This window comes from Hemicordylus capensis, chromosome 5 (genome assembly GCF_027244095.1).
Source record: "Hemicordylus capensis ecotype Gifberg chromosome 5, rHemCap1.1.pri, whole genome shotgun sequence".
NCBI classification, from domain to species: Eukaryota; Metazoa; Chordata; class Lepidosauria; order Squamata; family Cordylidae; genus Hemicordylus; species Hemicordylus capensis.
In genome coordinates this window covers 169,193,558-169,203,821 of record NC_069661.1, presented here as the reverse complement: position 1 = coordinate 169,203,821, position 10,264 = coordinate 169,193,558, and the positions used below count along the sequence as shown (strand labels likewise).

General features: G+C 40.0%; 1 protein-coding gene across 3 annotated transcripts in view; it reads left to right on the top strand.

The window, feature by feature from the left end:
* KCND2 (potassium voltage-gated channel subfamily D member 2) overlaps positions 1 to 10,264 on the top strand; it is a 506,409-nt gene that overhangs the window by 46,673 nt on the left and 449,472 nt on the right. The window lies entirely within an intron of this gene.

Genomic DNA, 10,264 nt, shown 5'->3' with positions numbered 1-10,264 from the left:
TTTTTTAAATTATTTAATTCTCCAGACATTTCTGTGTAACAGTCTAGCCTCAGTGACTGCAGTTCCTCAGTGACAATGAATGGGAACAGTACAAGTATGGTTCCTAAGAGATGACATTCATTTTGCAAAGAGTGTTCTCCAGATCATCTATAGTGCTTCAGATTCCAGCAGGGGATATTACTTCTTTGCCAGTTTCTCTTGGAAATCAATGCATGTCATTCTGCATGTCTACAGGAAATGAAAAGCATCTAGCATCTACCAATAGCTTTGGAAAGTTAAAAACAGAGGCCGTTACATTAAGAGTGGGGACTGTTTGTGGCATAGCACATGGAGGGATATAGTGTCTATGCAGGGGTTGCAGCAGGAGGTCTCAATGTTCTTTGCACTCAGAACTAAACTGTTGTGTGATATTAATCACATAATTTGGCTCTGCACTTTTAAGGTTTGTTTAAAAAAAATCAGCCAAAGGGACCTTCAAAATATCAACCAAGAGGCCCTCCTCCAGTGCTATGCATTAGTCGCTCCCCCTGCTTACCTCTGTGCAGAGCAATCTGTGCACAGCTCCAGAGGAGGGCTGTTACAGGGAGAAAACTTGAGGGAAGCCTGGTGATGTGCAAGGTGTGAATGAAACCGTTCTAGAGCTCTCTGGGGAAAGCACTAGGAAAGACTACATTTCACAGTGTTCCATGTGTGCCTTCCAGCGCAGCACCCATAATGTCACAAGGCTTCCTACAGCTTGACTCCCTTTAATGTCTCTCCTCCGGTGCTGTCTGTGTATGGATCGCTCTCCGCAGAGGGAAGCAGCTGCCTTCACCAGGAGCAAGATACTGTACAAATTATTCAGCTTCAGAAATTCAAAATTCTGAAATTTTGAACAGGCCTAGCAACCATAGAGGGCCCTATCTGAATTGGAAACATGACCACTACCCCACCCCGCGGTGGCTCATTTTCAATGAAAAAACAATTGCTGGGACAGATAACAGAATTGACATCACATCCAGTTTGTCCCGCTCATGACCCTTGGCCAGAACTGGAGATTCCACTTGTGGAAAACTTGGAGTAGGCCTGACTGGAGGGAAGGATGAATCCATTTGTACATTACAGGATTCAGAGTCCAGCATATGTCATCGTATCTTGCCCTTGAAGGACTGGCACAGGAGCTTCCCATGCCATTTGCCAATTTAAAGCAATTCTGTAATTTAAACATTACTGGGAAGCAGCAACTTAACTCTGTTAAGATATGAATCAGCCCTACACAGTGTAGAACTAAGTGGGATATGACAACTTAAATTGGCTTAGTCCAGAGGTTTTGAGTAACCCAAAATATAAAGCTTCATCTAAAACAAACCAAAAAATTCAGCCATATGAAAAGCATTGTAATATGACGCTACATGATATACTGTAGAGCTAGAAAGTGGTGAAATAAGGAGTAATACTTGCAAAAATAGGATAATACGGCATATGCCATTCACTTCTAGAGATTCACAGCTCAGTTACGCAGACATGCCTCTGTTTGAAGTCAGATTGCGTAAGTATGTAAAACTGAAGATAAACGCTGGAGACAACATAGAAGTGCAACCCACGGGACCCCTACCTTGTGTTCACCAAGGAAATGTATAAAATAATCTTATCATCATCATCATCATCATCATCATCATCATCATCGGGCTAGTTGTGAATGTCTTCGCATATGTACTCCAGAGTATTTCCACACAAATATCTCAGGGAGAAAGCTTAATGTTTGGCATTTAATTATTTTAAAAAGCTATATTTGGCTAGGAGAAATACCAAAATTTATATACAGAGTAAATATAAGTCCATTTTTTCCACCTAAGTAAAAGGTTTACCTTGGGAACATTGGAAAACCGTACAAAAGATCTAACTCATACTTTGAGAAGCAGAGTATTATGTGCTGAGAGCCCATACTTCCATGAAAGACAGAATGGAAGAAACAGATGAAATGCAATGAAATGTCTCTCCAAGACATTGATGCCTGTTGATGCTGCCCTTCTGCAACTGACCACTGGACTGATAATGATTCAAAATGCTAAAACTAAAAAATAATGTTATCTAATCGTTTTTAGCTAAAATGTGTCATTGACATTCTACATATGAAGGGCAAATTAACTCTCTTTGACTTATGCTGGTTTTTCACTGAAAAATGTAATTATCCTACCTGTTCATAGTGCAGACACTTAACCTTAGAAAAGTATTTCTGTTTTAAGATATATAGTAAGGTACAACCAAGGCTCGTAAAGTAGATTTAGGGCTAAACTGCACATTATGTGATTGCATAATTACAGATGCTTGGGAGTTGTTTTTTTCTAAATATAGGGGGGGTCGAGATCGGGGCCTTGGCATGGGAGAAGCTTTATTCCTTTGCTCTCACTGTGGACATATTGGGCGGGGGCAAGTTTGTCAGCTCTAATTATTCTCTCAATGTAACATGTAGCTTGGCCCTTAGTTTAAAATTGTAATTGTAATGTAAATTACATTACAAAAAAATTAATGTAATTAATGTAACATGTAGCTTGGCCCTTAGTTAAAAACCCATGATTCATATTTTGGGAGGAAACCCAAGTTTGTCAGCTGTAATTATTCACTTAATGTAACATGTAGCTTGGCCCTTAGTTAAAAATTTGAGAATCTCCAGAAATTCTTGTTTCTGTTTAATATTCCTATGTACTTTGAATCTATAGGAGAGCTCACTTGCATTAATTGTCACTGTGGCATTAGATGAATTTATAGCAGGTTATGTACCCAGCAGATTAGTTCCAACTGAGACTTGAAAATAACTTAGCATTGTCTTAAGGGTAGAGTGCTTCTCAGAAGAAGTGACATGGAAAATCCTAGGATTGACTAGACAGAAATACATTTTTAGACTGAAAATTAGAAGCTTTTAGTGATGTGATGGAATTTAGTACACTTGAAGGATAAAGAAAGCTCTTTTTTTTAAAGTGGAGTAGCATTGTTTTATACACTAGCATCAGTTATTCACTTAAACAATAATGTTTCAGAATCTCTTGTAAAGCTCAGTATAAATGTAATAGAGGCATCAGTGGAATTAAATAATACTTTTTAGGTGTTTAATGAAACTGATATTTAGATTAGATCTCACTGACTGAGCAGACAATTTCTGACACTGAGACTACAGAGGCCCCCTTCAGACAGAAAGACAAGCTGCAGGTCCAACAGACCTGCAGTTTGCCTCCATCATCCCCATGCACTTCCAGATGATCACTATCTTCAGTCTGGGAGCTGGCAAAGGGGGCAGGACTGTCTGCACAGGCTTCCTTCAACCCTGGAAGGACAGCTTCCTCCCTTAACTCCAGCTAGGAGTAAAATTGCAATGGACCCTCAGTTAGGTGAGTGGAACTCACGGAACCACGATTCAGATCATTTGGACGTAATGGAGCAAACCTGAGGTGAGTACGCCTCAGGTTCCCTGTTATGTCTGAAGGTGGCCAGAGTCTGTATTTGAATTTCTGGTTCCAGACTGTAGATAGTTGTATTCAGCAGTGGAACTTGGTACCAACGCCTGCCACACTGATGGTCATTGCTATTGGCTTTGGAGTCCTGGATTTAGCTCGCCTGTATTGGTCTTTGACACATGCTTAAAATTGGCTGGCCAATCAAACAATTTGGTAATTGGGCAGAGGAGAAAAGAAAATGAAATTAGAATGCACATTTTTAACACAAGCCATTGGTCTTTAATGCTTAAGTTTATAAAATTGAAATCTTTCCCTGTACAAAGCTTGTCAGGGTCTGGCTGACTGCCAGGGAAGATCACGGGACAAAATGGAGCTGCTGCAACAAACAGGATACGGCTCGGAAAGTTCGTCTTGACCGGACTTGGCTGCACGCTGTCAACACGGAGGTTGACAAATGTTGTTTTTCAGCAGTGAGTAGACGTAATTTATAGTGCAAGCCAAGAGCTCCCAGCTGACAGGAATTCAAGGCTTATCAGCCCTCTGCAAGAGGCGTTTGCTCCTCCTAATAGTGTCTAGTTGAGTCCTGCGTCTCCTAAGACGCCGCTGTTGTGGAGTCAGTGGAGGTTGATTGCATAGCTCCTCTTCAGACTGGTCCTTCACGATTTCTGCTGTCTCAGGTTGTTGTGCCTGCTCTGAATCATTAGCTGGATCTGCCACAGCTGTTTCTTGGAAACTGACAGCCGGGCTCTGCCCCACAGACACTCCTGCATCGGCTGGAAAGTTGACAGCTTCCCCTTCCTCCTCGCTGTCTGAGATCGAGGGAGTGACAAAAGCAGGAATTCAGATTTGCCTTGTTTCTTAGTGCCTTTACCTGGAGTTAGTGAAAGTGATGTATCGGGGTACCCTTGACCCCAATAGGGGAAGTTTGTTCCTGGGCGGATGGAGCCCAATAATCAGCCCAGATGAGAGGACTTAAGATCAAAGTTTTATTTGCCCTTAAGTAGCAAAGGTGCTGCTTGGCTCGCGCTCAAAGCAGGACAGAGACTTGATACAGAAGCAGCACATTTTATACACCAAAGTATTCTTAAGGAAACAGTTACAGAAAGTTACAGAAAAAGAAGCAGTTATATGTCATAGGTCATAACTCAAGTTAGTTCCCCTTTCGTCTGGAAATGGATCTGGCATTAGGTCATAAATCAGTTTGTGCAAGCAGTAAGCCGGTCTGGTCTCTATCTTGCTCCTTCAGCGCTTGCAGTTCTCATGCTAAATATGGATTCTGCTAACTGTGGGAAACCTAACTAACAGGGGTGAGAATTATTTCAGCATAAGCAGATTCTCAATACAATCTCAAGCAAAATGGCGACGCTTATGTCAAGCAGTTAACTTCTATATTCCACTATATATTTGCCATACACCAAAGGCATTACCTAATAGGAATTGCTGGTCACTGCTTACATTTGTGAGGAGAGAGTGGTAACCGAGGAGGCAGAGAAACTACAGAGCCCATGCTCCCAAGCAGGAAATGGTGTCCCTAAGCATGCTCTGGAGCATACTTTAAAGTTTGGGACAGGCTGGTGAGGACTCTCTTGTCTTTAGCAATGCCATCTTTCACATAAGAGTTTGCTGCTTTCAGATGGCATGAATTCTGAGATGCGTTAGCAAAAAGTACCTCTTGGTTCCAGTCCAAACTAATTTGTTGAATGATTGGCTGTGAATACCAGTGGACATTTTGTAGACAATTTAGACACAAGCACAGAGCCATGCATTCTTTTACCTGTAGTAAATTACTGTGAACCTTTAAGTGGCGCAGCAGGGAAATGCTTGACTAACAAGCAGAAGGTTGCCAGTTCCTATCTCCGCTGGTACTATATTGAGCAACAGCGATATAGGAAGATGCTGGAAGGCATCATCTCATACTGTGTAGGAGGAGGCAATGGTAAACCCCTCCTGTATTCTACCAAAGAAAACCACAGGGCTCTCTGGGCACCAGGAAGATGCTGGAAGGCATAATCTCATACTGCATAGGAGGAGGCAATGGTAAACCCCTCCTACCAAAGAAAACCACAGGGCTCTCTGGGCACCAGGAGTTGAAATCGACTTGACGACACACTTTACCTTTACCTTTTAATTACAGTGGCCTTGCCATGGGAAATTTATCCTTTCTCATGCTGTGATTTATCCTCATGATTTATTTGTGAGTGTGGTCTGGCACTATCTAAGTGATAATGGGTACAACACAGAGATAAGTTTGCTTTAATATTATAACACCTTTTTTGTTATGAGGCCTACCACCCATTGAGATCATCTGGAGAGGTCTGCGTGCAGTTACCATCCGCTCATCTGGTGGCTACTCAGGTACAGGCCTTTTTTGTTGCTGTCCTGAGGCTTTGAAATGCACTTCCTGCCAAAATAAGAGCTTCCCCATCTCCGCCAGTTTTTAAAAAGATTCTTAATACACATTTGTATATCCAAGCATTTAATTTCTATTTTAATTTCATTCATTCATTCATTCAATTTATATACCACCCTTCCTGTAGTGGCTCAGGGCGATTTGCACTAAAATAAAAAATACATAACAAAACTAAAAAAAAAAAATTAACAGCAGATTAAAATTAAAATCAAAAATCAATTAAAAGCAAATTACAATTACAATTAAAACAAAATATCATTAAAAGGCAGGCTTAAAAGATGGGTCCAAGTATCTCCTGAAAGCCTGCAAGGAAGACAATCCTCTTTTATCCATGGGGAGTGTGTTCCATAACCTAGAGGCAACAACAGAGAAGGAATTGTGTTCTATTTGTTGTAAACCACTCAGAGACTCAAGTTTGGGGGTGATGTAGACATTCAATTAATTAATTAATTAATTAATTAATTAACTGATTAAAATTAATTAATTAATTAATTGTAATTGATGCCATTGATTGATTGATTATTATTTGATTGATTGATTGATTGATTTGATTGATTGATTGATTGATTATTATTGATTGATTGATTATTACTATTAGGATGTCACAATATTGTGATGCTGTTTGGTCACTGGATTAAACAGTCACATTTCTCCACAAGGGGTAGTCTGTCCATTTCCATGGACACAGCCTTGTGGCAGCATGACCTGGCACATTCCTAGCTAGAGTTGTGATCCACATAAACACAAGAACATCTTTTAAACTCTTCAATACTGTATACATAATTGCTTCCCAAATGTAGTGGCTATGCTGGGTCAGCCATGTTGCTTTTATATCTCCAAGAATGGCTGAGCCGTACTGTGTGGAGGAAATTATTCACAGCTGAACAAGCCCTAAGTGAGCTATGAGGTACAAACTTATATTCAAGTTATATTCAATCAATATTCAAGTTATATTCCATCTTCGAATTTCTTATGCCTAAACACAAGCAGCCATGGCGCTCCCAGGAATATGGTTTGAGGCAAAGTCGTAGCAGCAGAGTTGCAACGGATGGTTTTAGCCTTCCTTCCACAATATTGCTGATCAAGATCAGAAAGTGCCCTTGAAAAAAGACTTTTCTGAAGCATGTCAGGCCAAAATAAATACACCTGTGAAGCATCTGTGGGGCTCCTTATGTTTTGTGAGGCAAAGTGAGTTAACCCTTTCCCCCCACTGTTTTGCCACTTAAAATTGCTGCTATTTGTTGGAAATAACACCTATATAATTCCCTGATATAGCACTCACTCATACACGTGGCTATACGTAATGCAGTTATAGAACTGGGAGGACAAATGCTTCATACAGTTAAGAATATGGACATTTTGTCTACATTTACGGCACCTAATTTACAAATCACGGTGTCAGAAATAATATGTGCACAATCTTTTTTTTGTTTTTTGTTGTTATTTTCTAAAGAGTGGTTAAAGTTTTTTCTTCTCTCTTGTAGCAGCATTCCATCCATGCAGAAATATTTTTCTTGCTTTCTGAAGAAAGCAGTAGAGTTTTTAGTTGGTGTCTGCGCACTGCGTGAAGGCTTGAACAGCTGTGTTCTTGGTGCAAGAATATGTTTTTATCCCTTCTTTCTTGCCCGATGCAGTGAGTAGGAGGTAAAATCTATTTTTTGTTATTTGTTTTGAAATGCACATCTTGTATTTGTGTCATTTCTGATATTTTTGTACTCACCAGCCTTTAGCAAAGAAAAAAAAAGGAAAAGAAATCATTTGAATAAGGCACGAGCATGAATAACACTATATTTATAGTTAGTAATCACATGCCACATAGAATATTGTGATTCAACAGCAAAAGGTCAATAAACAAATAATTTGAGGAAACCTAATTATACAGAGAAAAATATAGCCCCCGTTGTCTAACAGCTGCTATTAAATTATTGTTCAAATCCCATTTTACCTTGTGAAATTCAGCCTATAATTATTCGGTCAATTGTTATATTACTAGTAGATCACCCCAAGTGATATAATGAATAAATCCTGCTTTGCACTGCTTGTCTGCTGCTCATATACTCCATCTACATTGGGGGTGCTGACTATTTATTTTTCACAGAAATCATAGTGTCAGGACAATTAAAAACAGGACAAACACTCAACTGGAAGACAAAGATATATTTTAGATTAGGCCCTCTGTGAAACTGAATCTGCATAAGGTTACATGGATACAAGGAGCCTAATAAAAATGTTACAGACACACTAACAGAAAGAATGAACTGCACACATAATTCAAATTCACATCACAGCATATTTACTAGTTTCTTCTGTAAAACTATGCATAATGATAATCGAAAAAATATGTTTATTATACTCAGCAGAATTCAGTGTATCACATCATGAGTATCCAAGATTCTCCATTGACCACATGCTGTTTCAGAACTTCAGAGTGTGATGTGCAAATCCCCCTCCCTTTGTCTCAAAAAGCTTCTGCCCCCCCCCCTTAAAAGCTTTTGGAGAAATGTTCAAAGGAACCTTGCGTATGCCCAAGAGTGTCATTTCTTGCTGCACGCCGGGGATTTGTACTTTTGTTTACCTCCTGAATTGAATTATAAGAACACAGAAGCTACATGATACTGATTCAGACCATTGGTCTGTCTAGCTCAGTGTTGTCTACATTGACTGGCAGCGGCAGTGGCTCTCCAAGGTTACAAACAGGAGTCTTTCTCAGCCCTACCTGGAAATGCCAGGGATCAAACCTGGAACTTTCTGCATGCAGAGCAGATGCTCTATCACTGAGCTACAGCCCCATTTTATCTAAAATATAATTTCTTTCCACTTGCTTTTAGTTTTCTGTAACAATAACATATCTCATTTCACAGAGGGAATACAATTAACTGTATTTGTGGCTTAAACTTGGACAGAAAAGTTATACTCTTGCCTCCGCAGATCCCATCCATGTTGAACCTGCCTTCTATTGAGCCAGACCATTGGTAAATCTAACTCAGTATGGTCTGTGTTGACTAACAGTGACTCTCAAGGGTTTCAGGCAGGGGTCTTTCCTAGTTCTGCCTAAACAGTGAACCTCGGACCCTTATTAAATGCCATTTAATGACATTGGAAGACACTTTGCCCTTAGCAAGCATATGAGCATTCACTTCTAACCAACCTTCCTATTTCAGGATTAGGGTTGCCAACTCCTGGCCTGGAGTCTTTAGTGAACCCGTTTGCCCAATGGTGGCTCTGCCTTTGGAAAGGAGGGAGGGCAATTGGAGTTCTGACTTGGGGGCCTTCTGCAGAATGATTGCCAATAGTAACAATATGGCTACTATCAGTCCAATATCCCATTAGACCTAACCACTCGGAGCAGGTTTGTCCAGAGATAGGCCACATAAACATTTGACACAGGCACTTTGGGCCAGACTAGATGTGATATGGGATGTCCTTTTCTTTATTTAAAAGTAGCATGTGGGTCAGGGGTTGCTAATTTGATTGGAAGGTATTGCTGGGGAAGTAGGAGTCTGTCTATCTATCTATCTATCTGGTTTGTATACCGCCCTTCCAAAATGGCTCAGTTTACATTACATGAGCCTGACTACTTTGCCCTAAAGGTAAAGTGTGCTGTCAAGTCAGTGTCAACTCCTGGTGACCGCATAATAGCAGCTGCAGAGGGGTTTATTATGACTGGGGGAATTGCATGGGGTGAAAGGGTTAACTTCCTTTCCCCACTGTCCGTTCCCTGATCACTTAAGCAGCCCCCCAATGGTTGCTGTGAAGTAAATAAAAAGATATCAGGATATCCATCATGGATAAATTTCTCCATGTTATTTATTCCTTGTGTCCATGCAAAATAAAGGAGCAAAAGCTACCATAACAACTTGTAGCATGAACTAAAATGCTTTTTTTCTCCATTGCTATTTATCATTGTTACTACAAACAGTAGCATGTGGCATCTTCAGTTATAAAGGTTAAGAAGTTTGTTAAATGCTGGTGTGAATACATGATTGCAAAGCAAAATTTAAAAAAACTTTGCCATTTATTTTATAAAGAAGAAATTCTGAATGATATTAAGCAAAATAAATGTTTTCTTAACAGTAAATAGTGAGCCTTTAGTCAGATGAGCAGCAGTTAGGAAGGAAACCTGTCTTGTCACCTTTCTGTTTTCAGCAGAACAAATCTTCTGATTTTTTTTTTAAACTAGAGGCAGTTCTGATTGAGGATTGTTGGCTTATCTACTTTGGTAAAATGGAATAGTATCCTCTGCATACAGTTTATTATCTGCTTGCCATGCATGTAGGTTGCTTGGCCATGCCACCTATACACTCACAGGTTGGTGAAATATTGGAGGGTATGATCTCTCAGTTCATTGGGATTCAGTTGCTTAACCATAAAGCAACCTGAGGCCCTTCAATTACATAGAAAGGGCCCAGGTTTTCAAACTCGG